Here is a 285-nt window from a genome sequence, read left to right as displayed (position 1 = left end):
CAAATTAGCAGCTTTCAGCTGGAAGCAACATTAGAAAAGTATCATATAAAGACAAAAAAGACAAAAACAGTAAAACAAACAACTGTTTAGTTACCTTTTTTTTGCCTGACCCAAAGCCATAGATATTCAATTTGCTGTAGTGTAAAACAAAGAGAAGCTGGAACTATAGTTGAGGATTAATTTTCTTTTGCCAAATTAATCACTTTATCAACTAATCAATGAAGGTGTGTTTGTGTGTGTGTGTGTGTGTGTGTATATGTGTGTATATATATATATATATATATA

Source organism: Monopterus albus, unplaced genomic scaffold (assembly GCF_001952655.1).
Source record: "Monopterus albus unplaced genomic scaffold, M_albus_1.0 scaffold14.1, whole genome shotgun sequence".
Taxonomy (NCBI): domain Eukaryota; kingdom Metazoa; phylum Chordata; class Actinopteri; order Synbranchiformes; family Synbranchidae; genus Monopterus; species Monopterus albus.
This window is presented reverse-complemented; position numbering follows the sequence as displayed.